The sequence below is a fragment of the Ochotona princeps genome, chromosome X (genome assembly GCF_030435755.1).
Source record: "Ochotona princeps isolate mOchPri1 chromosome X, mOchPri1.hap1, whole genome shotgun sequence".
Classification (NCBI taxonomy): domain Eukaryota; kingdom Metazoa; phylum Chordata; class Mammalia; order Lagomorpha; family Ochotonidae; genus Ochotona; species Ochotona princeps.
Genome location: NC_080865.1, coordinates 18214237 through 18225781, shown reverse-complemented (window position 1 = coordinate 18225781; position 11545 = coordinate 18214237). Strand labels below are relative to the sequence as shown.

The following is an 11545-nucleotide window of genomic DNA, read 5'->3' as shown; positions in this document are numbered from 1 at the left end:
CTTATTTACAGAATTTACCCTAGGCAGCCCTACCTAAGAGGTCCTCCACTTCCTTTGCTTAAGACCTTTAACCATTCAAATGATGAATATCAGATTAAGGACCTTAACTATCAACTGCCTTGGGTTCTCTGGATTAGATTTTGTAGTTGATTTCTCTCATGGACTCTGGAATTTACTGTACTTCCTTCTGAAAAATTTCACTAAATGAGGATGTCAAGTGCAGCCCCATTCCCTGAAACCTGCTAATTCTGATTCAATACGTGTTTCTAAAGTTCTAGACATTATAATATTGTAAAATATGCCCAGATAAATCCTTTCACTCAAGACATCATTCTCTAAGTTTATATGGATGAAAACATTAAATTTCTCTTTTTCCAAATTAGGAAACACTGAAACAAAAATTGTGCAAATGCAAAGTGCATTTTCCACTAAAAGAAGGATAAAATGGAGATAATTTGGCCTGGCCATGAGAATTATTACTTCAACTCATTTACCAGTGGCAAATAGAATAAAAGTTCTTACTACCTACAAGCAGACAGGACAATGTTGTCTTTTCGTGCACCCAGAAAGTGAACGAAGACAATATGTAGATGAGCATTTTAAATCACTTCCATAAGCTTTTAAATAAATGTGTTCACTAAAAGGTAGCCATTACAATTTGTTGTGATGACCACCTTCATTTCTTGGAGACATGGCTGAGAGGTGTAGATATATTTCATAATGTCCCAATCTTTTCAATTGTCTACTAATGCTACAATATTTTCAAATATAGGATAACATCTAATTTTGCAAAGAACACTATAAATTTCTACATGGAAAATTCATCCTTTTCATTCAGTAGCAATTTTCTTCTTAGTCATTTTTAATAACTTCTATGATCTCAATAATCTGAGCATGCTCTCTCCCTTTTGGCACATGGACAAAATCATGATTTGTGAGTCTCTTATGCCTTTCCCATATGTGAGCATTCCTGAAATCCTGCAGAGCCTATCCTGAAAACTAGAGTGGTGTTTTCTGGAAAGCACACTGGAAGGATAGTGAATCAGTTTTTTCTGTATATTCAAAACTAGTATATTTTCCCCAAATCATTTTTGCATCTCCAAGAACAACTCCATAAATTTTAAAAATATGAACTCTGGGCTTTCTGTATAAAGCTTTCCATTTATGAGGGTCCTTCATATATATGAACTTTTTGGCATCCAATCCCTGAATCCAAGGCTGTAAGCAATATCTTTGATCTAGATATTAGATACAATCAGGCCCTATTGTTCCACAATCTCTCAAATTCCTTCCATATGTTTAAACATCCTTTGTCCTACATTGATGAGCATAAATGCACCTCTTCAATTAGCTCCCTAAATCGAGGAAGGGGTGCATTAGGTTTAGCCAACCCCGCAGGATCTCAGATCACAAGGTTTCTTGAAGCTATTTACCTTCTCTGTAGATATCCTGAAGTTTGGTCTTGAGCAGTTTCTCAGGAACCTAGATCCTGAGTAAAAGGTGAATGCCCCCCACACATAGCCTGCAGAATGATTGGAGCTCACTTTCCTATCATCACAATTTCCAAAGAACATGATATTACCAACCAAAAGGTATAATCTAAGAACCAGTAAGTTCTGTTCCCCATCATTAATCCCACCCCCCCCAACACACAATTCATTTGTAAAACACATTGATAACTACGTAAATACACATAGGGATGTTAGACAGATTTCTAATCTTCACTGTCCAAGGCAGCCATTTATAAGGAATAGATTATTGCCATTAAATATGCATCCGGAGGAGCAACATCCAGTTGCAGCTGCAAGGAGTAGAAGATTCTCAAAATCTGGGACTTGGAGAATATTCTCTGTCACTTCCCCTGGGAGTATGATGGGTACAGCCCTCAGAGTAGTAGGAAGTGAAGAGCTGGTCATCAGGCTAGGTACCAGAGCTGGGCAGGAGCACACAGCGGAGGAGACCATTAAGATGACACTGTAAAGCAGGAAATAGCTGGAGCCAGAAAAATCAAGTCAGGGACACTAAAAACTATTACATGAAAACAAATCGGGTTTAGATAAAGAGAAAGCTTGTTCAGGAAGAATAGCTCTGGGGAATGCTCTGATCTCAAATTTTGTATCCACTTTAAAAACAGACTGAATAATTCTTTTTCATGCAAAGATAAGTATAGGTAACAGCAATTTTTTTGAAGGGAAGTTGAATGAGTGTGAGTAAGCAGATAGCATGATAAGAGATATCTATTTCATGGTGAGCTAATCCTCTGGATGAATTGTTAACAGGGCATGTTCTGCATTTTAGTGCTTGTTCAGACTTGAAGGCTAGCCAAAGTTCAAGAGCCTGTGGAAAGAAGAGAAGTTTGACTAAATGTTGCTCAAGCTAAGGCAAAGGTTAACTATGGAGCAATTGTGAACAGTTGGTTACAACCCTAACATTTAATGTGTCATTCTTTAAAGGTCAATTACATTAAGAATGTGAATAGGTAGTCAGAATGCAATGCGAACTACATGAAATGACACACATGAGGAAAGAAAGCCTGTTTCAGGCACTTAGAAGATCTGTTTAAATGAGAGCATCACATCCCAAACTTTCATGGGCATAGAAACAACCAAGTGGTCATAAAAAAAGAAAAGGGTACTTATTTGGCCCTACACAGTAGCCTAGTGGCTAAAGTCCTCACCTTGCATGTGCCAGCATCCCATATGGGTGCTGGAATCCCATATGACTGCCAGTTCATGTCCTAGCTATCCCGCTTCCTATCCAGCTCCCTGCCTGTGGCCTGGGAAAGCAGTCAAGGAAGGCCCAAAGCCTTGGGACCCTGCATCCTCCTGGGAGACCTGGAAAAAGCTTCTGGCTCCTGGCTTCAGATAGGTTCAGCTCCAACCATTGTGGCCACTTGGGAAGTGAATCAGCAGATGGAAGATCTTTCTCTCCATTTCTCCTGCCATCTGTAAATCTGATTTTCCAATAGAAATAAATACATCTTTAAAAAAATGTGTTATCTTTGTATGCAGTCAGAACAATATGTTAGAAAGTCCTAATTCTAGGAAATCCTCATGGAAAACATAGTATTTCTTCTAATGAAGTGTAATTCCTAACTGGATTGCTGCATTCAACACGGAAAGATCTGTTCTTAATGATCCAGAAGGAAGCAAATAAAAACTTTACTGGCAGAAAAAAAAAAGCTGATAATTTGGTGGACAGCTTGGACAAAGTTTTATCTATACAGATAATCTCCTTAGTGTCTTACTGATTTCAGATTCTTGCCAGGGCTTATAACTTATTTGCTTGAATTTGATGAACAATAATATATGATTTTAATGGTTAAACAGGCACATTCGAGTTAAACTGAAATTACACAGTGTTAAATTTTGAAACATCATTAATCACTGTAGATTGTTATTTGACTTTACCATAATTATAATGTGAACCTGACCAGTAAGAATAATTACTGTTCTTTTAAAATACTATTTTGCATAGAATAATTTATAATAATTAAGTCAGAGAGATGAGCAGGAATATTCGGTGAGAATGAGAAATTCATAAAACATTTGTATGCCTACACTGCAAGGTTCACCCATTTTTCATACAATCTTAACTTCACATGCATATCTAAAATATTCCAGAGATACTTTGGGAGTCAATATACAGTAGAATAGTATGAAATATAAATGAATGATATATTAAGTTATACATTATATGCCATTCTCTTGGCAAATATTAGGAAGTTGTCCCTAAACTCAAGTCTTCTGGCAATGAAATTAAAATTATTTCAGCCTTCATTTTCACATTTTTTAGAGGAAAGCTTTTATTCAAGTCTTTGAGGCCAATTCAGTCTGTAAATAAATGAAAATTCGCCTCTGCTCAAGTGCAAACATCATTCACATTGCCACTAATATTTTTTGCATCTGTTATCACTTTCACAGCCTTCTCTCCCACCTTTCTTCTTTTATAGCATCCTTCCTCCAACCCCAAATTATCACCTCTTTGATCATATCTTTCTTGTCATATATAATAGTAGGAATAAAATTCTGGCTCTTGCTATTCCTTACCAGAATTACAGGACAACCATGCAGTGGAATAAAATGGTGCTGTATGTTACTGTGAGGTAGACTCAAAGTATATTAGCCTTTCTCCCTGCCTTCAATGTTTTGTCTCCAACCTGTGGAGATACTTTTTAAAATAAAGATAAATCAGATCATGCCTATACTCAGTAATATACATTCATTCCTGTTTTTGATAACAGTAGTGAAACTTTTTTGTTCCAATTTAGCATATGTGCTGCTGAAGCTAGCACATTGTGAAACTTTTTCAACTTACAATTCACTGTTCTCCTTAATACCAGTTTGAATTGTCCACTAACCCTTTTTCTGTCATTTCCTCCAAATTATTTTCAGATGTAGACATGAAAATATCCATGAAATTTTATGCTTAGGTGCTTTCCTGGTCTTCTCTTCATCCAACAAACCTCTTCTTTAGCCAACCTGTTTTATTGAGAAATGGCTATTCATTCTTGTTGACTTCTATATTAATCAGCTATCACTGCCTCTTTTCTCATAGAGAAATGCATTCTCAAGTTCAGTTGAGATTCCCCCATTGCAAGCATATACCAAACATAGAGTCCAGCATCTTATTGTCCAGTCAAGTTCAACGGCTTCTTAGCTGTGGTTATGCAACAAGGTGGAGGAATCCACCATGGTGGGAGGGTTTGGGGAGGGGTGGGGAGAATCCAAGTACCTATGAAACTGTGTCACATAATACAACGTAATTAATGAATTAAAAATAATAAATAAAAAAAAGAAAAAAAAGAAATGCATTCTCTGTTCTAGAAACTGTCACAGTCTGATATAGGAACAAGTGGGTACGTTGAAATAGTAAATATTGTGTCTTGCAAAAAGGCATATCCCTAAGGGCAAGATCATCCCAGTACTAAGTAGCATCCATTGAAGAAAAGGAGACACTCAATTCTTGCCTTTGTGATTTACCTTAGTGGTATGTTCTCATTCAAATGAAGCGGGAAACTACATCACATTCAGTGAAGTCTGTGTTAGCAAGGCCAATTCCATGCAATATTGCTTCCGTCTCTGGAATATAAGTGCCTTAAATGCAGGGCTTAAACTGAGTTGCAGTAGTAAATGAAATGATACTGAAAATCTAGTTTCAAGATGCAAATCTTAAATTTTTTTATGACAATAAAAGCTTATAATGTGGAATCTTCTCTCCTAGCAATTTTTTATTAGACATTACATATTGTAAACTGTAAGTATAGTGTAGTACAGTAGCTCTCAAAGTTTTTCATCTTGCATGATTTGAAATTTTACATCCACTGAGGTCCCATGTCCTCATCCACTGAGCCCCTCACAAACATTATTCTACTTTCTGTCCCACAAAATGTAAGGATTTTAGATACCACATATAGGTGGAGTCACAAATGTTTGCATGTGGCTATGCATTCCAGGTTCCTTTATGCTGATATATGACTGAATTTCTATCTTTTTTAAAAAATTAAGTAATAACAAATTGCACATACATACATTTTCATCCATTCATCTCTCCATAGAAAATTTTGATAGTTTCAATAAAATCCAATAAATTATCATTGTTTTAAAAGATCATGACTATGTTATGATTAAACAAGTTTACAGACTGCAATATTTGGGATTGTAAATACATGTACTATATATAGATTTCCAGCAGAATTTTTGCATTAGCAGAGACAAAATAAAATAAAAAATGAAAAAGAAAAGTAGATGAAGAGAAAATGAGAGGAGTAATGCCCAGGAATTTGATACAAATACAATGTAGGAGAGATGCCCAGAGTGACATTCAATACATTGAATAATCAATACAATATAGCTTCAGACTAAATTGTGGCAGATCATACATCAAAAAGAAGACCATGCAATGTCTACTACTCTGAGTGGGCATACTTCTCAATTTCCAGTCCTATAAGCTGTAATAAGCTTTAAGTGTACTATTCACTGGGAACTCAAAGGAAGTTGAAGCCTAGAGCTCTTCTTTCTTCCCTTTGACATTGACATGTCATCATCTTAGCAACAAAGAGGTGAGACTAGAACTGTGATCTGTGATTTCAGCATGGGCTCTGCCTTAATGTAGTAAGCACTCTAGGCAATTTGAAGGCAGTAGAAGGTCTTTTGAACTATGATATTATATGTTATGATCTAGCAGCCCTTCTTGAAGTAGGCAGATAGCAACCATGATTTTGAAAAGACAATCCACATTTCTATTTCTTTTTTTTTCCTTTTTTTTTTTTTTTACACATTTCTATTTCTAGAGGTTTTACTAGTCAAGAAGTGAGTAGTCCAGGCTTGGAATACTTGTACAGCTGTTTCAATTAGACATTAAGGTTTTGAGATCAATAAAAAAAATATTCAGAGCACTGGCATACAACATTAGAAAATGATACATACAATTATTGTAGAAAGTATAGGTGATCCCAGCTGAAATGATTAATACATGTGTGTGTGTATCAAACAATGAACTTCTGTTTTTTATATTGTTTTAGTTTGATAATCTTTACATAGTTGATTAGGGCACAAAGGGTCAAGGGCTACAGGGAAGTGGGTAAGACTCTTGTTTCCACATTATTAGTTTTTTTCTAGATTTGGGGTAAGGGGAGAGATAAAGGGAGAAGCCCCACCCAGCCTCCCACCAATCCCAGGATCCCCAAAATGGGGCATGCTCCAAGGGCCCTGCTCAAGTGGATTTGATAGTGCAACAGTTCTGAATTGCTACCAATCATGCCATTCCAAGCACGATGAAATCCTGCAGAACCCACTGGTTGACACAGTCCACCTTAGAGTCTCTGTTTGCCCAGATTCTCGCTGCCATCACATGGCTGGGGTGGTTGATTGATTTGTTCTGTCCTCTGTCCTTTTTTGTGGTACCAGGTGTCCTCTGCAGGTTTTGATGGACAGCCATATCCTCCATGTGCATTGGGATATGCTGTCCACTGCTCCTTCTGCAGAGGCTCTGCTTTGACACAGGCACTCCATGGTCAGACCATGGAACCAGTATTTCTCTTCATGATTGGGGTTCTGAGATCAGCAGTTCAGTTGCAGGGATCCCCAAAGAAACTTTGTGAGAACAGTTAGCTTTTGTTAATGCAATGCATAGAACTCCATCACAAAAGGAGATTCACTACTGTTTAAAAGAGCAGAATGATAGACTTAGAACTGTTTCTGAAGGACTATACTACTGTAATAATATGGGGGAATCAGTGGAGGGGAGGGAACTGCATCATAAAATATTAATAAAAATAACTTGGACTTTTGTAGGAAAGAAGTTTCTCAGGAATAACAAATTTTCTGTGCACTATGCAAGAGCTCACATCACATGGAATAATATTCAACCAGAACTGGAAACAAAGGACTGACTGTTTTACAAATTCAAATCCATTAATCCTCATGGTTCTCTTTTTGGTAGTTTTATAACATGTCCATAAATTCTTTGACATTGCTTTATATACTATATATGGTGATATGGTGGGCCAACTTTTGTTACTTGCTCTTATGAGATACTATACTGGAAAACAGCAGAGGTCAAAGTGAAGCGATGCATATGATAGGTAGATGGAGCAAGCACTTATTCCATCTCCTATTTCAAAATTCCATTTAATGTATCATCCTCGGAAGCAATGTATATCAGATACTAAACTGACAAGGACAGACAATACATTTGATCTTCGTCAAAAGGCCAAACAGTTGATGCAGTAGGATTTCTGAAATTAGATCTGGAGATGTAACACAATTTCTGCCTAATATTCCCTCTTGGATCGTTTTACCTCACTTTAGAAGCAAGCTGTTATCCTGAGAAGAATCCTTGGTCAACTGGAGAGGTTGTGTGTAAGTGTCCAGACCAAAAGTCTCAGTTGAAGTCCCAGGAAAAAATGTGGTAGCAGCTGTCAGACATGTAAGTGAGGAAGCCCTTAGAGACACATGCCTAAGCAACTCTCTGAGAGATTTCAAACTGAGCCCAGTCACCCAGCTGAGCTCCGTCACCGCAAATGTTGGGAAACAGTAATCGTTGTTTTCTTATTTTCTCCCAATACATAGGATATGATTTGTTCTGTACCTAAGAATCAACAGAACATTCCTATATACATTTCCTATCAATCATTGCTTCCATCTTTTTTATACACATTTATTTTACAAGACAAAATAATCCTGTGCTCTCTTTAAAATTAATTATAAACTTTGTGCTAAGTGCCATCTTCTTTGGCTTAAGCTAAGAGACATAAGTGTCATATCTCTGAGTACACTGCTTACACAATAGAGGGAACTAAGATTCAACAGTGAAAGGGAAGATGCAAGCAGAGTCCTTGAAAGGGTCATTAGCAGAAAAGGTGGAGAAAACAACACCTAAGTCTGTACTTGGCCAGCAATTCTCAGGACATTCTGTCTGTTGTCATAAATATGCACTGCTTCATTCATACTGCACTTTGTACATGCAAACATGAGAAGAAAAATCCCTGGTTTTTTTTTTTTTTTTAGATTTGTTTATTTTTATTGGAAACTCAGATAATTCAGAGAGGAGGAGACACAGAGAGGAAGATCTTCCCTCCAATGATTCACTCCCCAAGTGACCCCAACGGCCAGAGCTGCGCTAATCTGAAGCCAGGATCCAGGAGCTTCTCCCGGGTCTCCCACGCAAGTTCAGGATCCCAAGGCTTAGGGCCATCCTTGACTGCTTTCCCAGGCCACAAGCAGGGAGCTGGATGGGAAGCAGGGCCGCTGCATTTAGAACCAGAGCCCATATGGGATCATGGTGCATACAAGGTGAGGACTTCAGCCGCTAGGCTCAAATAACCATTTTATCTTAAGTTTTTGAGCTTTTTAAGGGGAATGGATAAAATTCTCCATCTCAATAAAATATTATGAAGCTTTAAAAGTTATACCCAGCTAAAACATGATATGCAAAGATCACAGATGTATTTCACATTTTATTTGGACTTATATATGTCAAATGTGGAAAATACAAAAAGGAAATGAACAACCATCCATAGTTCTACCATTTATCTTTTAGTAAGTGAGCATTTTTACTTTGAAATGATGAACAGAAGCACAAATGTCATTACAATAATTATTAATAATAATCCCAATCCAAAGACTCAAAAGTAAATGATCCCCATTTAGAACTAGATAATTGATTTCTGGTTGCTGGACATTTGGAATAGTGATGAAAGTACTGTTGGGCTGTCTGCATTCTGTTTCTGAAGGCCTGATTTGAGATCTGGCTTCTCCACCACTTACACAGCTTCTTGCTGATGCATACCCAGGAAGACAGGCCATAAGAATTCCTCAAGTATTTAGGCCCTTGCTGTCAATGTGGAAGACCCGGACTGACACCTGGGCTGCTGGCTTTGGCCTGGCACAGCTCTGGCTGTTATAGGCATTTGGGAAGTAAACCAATGAATAAAACATTTCTCTTTATCTGACTTCCAAATAAAATAAAAAATAATAAAAAATCAGCAATAATCTCACCTAAAATGTTTCTACATCTTTTTTTTTAAGATTTATATTATTTTCATTGGAAAGTTGAATATACAGAGAGAAGTGACAGAGAGGAAGATTTTCCATCTGATGGCTCACTCCCAAAGTGGCCGCAATGGCTGCAGCTGAGCCAATCCAAAGCCAGGAGCCAGGAACCTTCTCTGGGTCTCCCACATGGGTGTGGGGTCGCAAGGCTATGGGCTGTCCTTTATTGCTTTCCTATTCCACAAGCAGGGAGCTGAATGGAAAGGGGGGCCGCTGGGATTAGCACCGGCGCCCATATGGGATCCAGGCGCGTGCAAGAAGAAGGCTTTAGCCACCAGGCCCTCTAGATCTTTTTAATTAAAAACTTTCTGCATAAGTTTTTATTTTCCACATTTATTTCTTCCTAATTAAGTTAGAAGGAAGACTTGGGCAACCGTATTGATTGCATTTCTGGAAACCAATTAACAGATGACATTTTGAAGCTGCTACTTCCCTTGAAAGCTTTCATGCTTTTAAAACCCATCAACACTAGCTAAAATCTCTTCTCTTGGTATTTCTCCTCACTTTGCTCAAGAAGTTTTCTATTAATATCCAGCCTCTAAGAAATTGCCTATCTGATGAATTTTCTGAAAAAGAAATTAAAAAATATTTTTACTTCACTGGACGTCTGCTGTTCCCTAAATTTAGTTCTAGTGACCATTTTCAAGAAAATTTCTTTCTGTAACATCGTCTCATATTCTCTCTTTGACTTTATGAACAACAAGTCTTTTTATAGTACTTTTAATGACACCATAAACATACTCTTGTCTCCATTTTGTGTTTCCACGATTACAATTTTTTTTACTTTAAATAACAGGTTTTCTTAAATGTAAGAAACATGACCTTTCTAAGTATTTTGAAAATTTGACAGATATCTTAAGATTGCTATTTAGGGGCCAGGGCTATGACACAAGTGGCTAATCCTCCACCTTCAAGCACCAGAATCCCATATGGAGACCAGGTTGTGTCCTAGCTACTGCACATCTGATCCACTGCTTGTGACCTGAGAAAGCAGTGAAGGATGACCCAAGTCCTTTGGACCCTATACCCATGTGGGAGACCCGAAAGAGGCTCCTAGCTTCTGATCAGCTTGACTCCAGCTGTTGAAGCCATTTTGGGAGTGAGTCAGCACATGAAAGATCTTTCCTTCTCTTTGCTTCTCTTTGCAAAATCTGCCTTTCAAATACAAATAGAAAATCTTAAAAAAAAATAAACGAAAGACTGCTGTTGAAGAAATAGTTGGATGTTTTAATATCTACACAGGAGATTATGATTAGTGTGAATAGCAAAAGAATACACAAAACAGACATCTCATCAAAAAAGATATACAGATGGTAAGTAAACATATGAAAAATTGTTCCAAAGTCAACATTGTGGTGCATCACATTAAGCAACAGTCTGCAATGCCAGCAACCCAGATAAGCACCAATTTACATCCCAGGTACTCCACTTCTTCCTTTATTTATTTATTTATTTATTTATTTATTTATTTATTTATTTATTTATTTTTCATTTATTTTACTTGAAAGTCAGAGTTTCAGGGGTTTGGTAGGGAGATAAAGAGATATTTTCCATCCTCTGGTTCACAATCCAAATGGACATAACAGTCAGGGCTTGGCTGGTCCAAAGTTGGGAGCCAGGAGCTTCTTTTGAATCTCCCACATGGGTGCAGGGGCCCAAGGTTTTGGGCCAGCCTCTGCTGCTTTAACAGGCAATTAGAAAGGAGTTATATCAGAAGTGAAGCAGTTGGAACTCCAGTGGCTACCTGTATGGAATCCCAATGCTGCAGGAAGAGGATTAGCCTGAAACGCTACTGTGCCGGCTCCCAGCTGCTCCACTTCTGATCCAACTCACTGCTAATGTACCTGGGAAAGCAGCTGGAGATTTTCCAAGTTCTTGAAACCTGACTATAGCTGTAGCCTGATCCATTCCTAACTGTTGTAGCCATTGGAGGATGGCTAGATTCTCAGATGGAAGATTCTCTTTCTCTCTCTTTCTCTCTCTCTCTCTCT

At 37.7% G+C, this 11545-nt stretch overlaps 1 non-coding gene across 1 annotated transcript; it reads right to left on the bottom strand.

The window, feature by feature from the left end:
• Nucleotides 1-7532: 7532 nt before the first annotated feature.
• On the bottom strand, nucleotides 7533-7725 carry LOC118760580 (U2 spliceosomal RNA). The gene has a single exon (XR_004996862.2). It is a non-coding gene; the product is annotated as a U2 spliceosomal RNA (small nuclear RNA).
• Between the last annotated feature and the right edge of the window lie 3820 nt (nucleotides 7726-11545).